The sequence below is a fragment of the Morus notabilis genome, unplaced genomic scaffold (genome assembly GCF_000414095.1).
Source record: "Morus notabilis unplaced genomic scaffold, ASM41409v2 Scaffold388, whole genome shotgun sequence".
NCBI lineage: Eukaryota > Viridiplantae > Streptophyta > Magnoliopsida > Rosales > Moraceae > Morus > Morus notabilis.
This window is the reverse complement of record NW_010362833.1, coordinates 513,752-514,395: the sequence shown is the minus strand read 5'-3', so window position 1 is coordinate 514,395 and position 644 is coordinate 513,752.

The following is a 644-nucleotide window of genomic DNA, read 5'->3' as shown; positions in this document are numbered from 1 at the left end:
CTTCTCAATTAATAAATATAATCAAAATATCTCATATTTTCATATTTATCAACTACCGTCATTTTGGTCAAAAATATAATCAACAATTTGATTATATTTTCATGAGTATAACCCATCGTTTCAGATTCTACAGACTTAACTCCGGAGTGCCGCCGTAGGGAAGGTTGTTGCGTGATAATTATGCTCGCAAGTGCACGTGTCGCTACAAGTAATAAAGTGTACACAAGTACGGATATTGATCCCACGAGGAATGAATCACCAAAATATGTGTCTGGAGTTGTATAATCAACAAAATAAGTAAAGATGAATGTGGGTGAGAAATTCACTAAAATAATGTAAATAAAATGAATGCAAACTAAATGCGGTCTAAAGTGACTAAGAGTAACAAGAATGTAGTGATGGAATGTAATTCAGTGGTGTAAATGAGCTAGGCCTGCTAATTTCCCCTCTACTGCAAGTCTGACTAGAATGTTACCAAGAATGCTGCAGCATTCTACTATCCTATTAACAGAAACTCGTTGATGCATAAAGTTCTTCCGAATTGATTATGACTGTGGTCCTTTAAGCTATTTCTGACACATTCCTATGTGAATCCAGTTCTAGGACTGCAGATTTAAGCTCAGGTTTCATTAAGTTATGCAAGG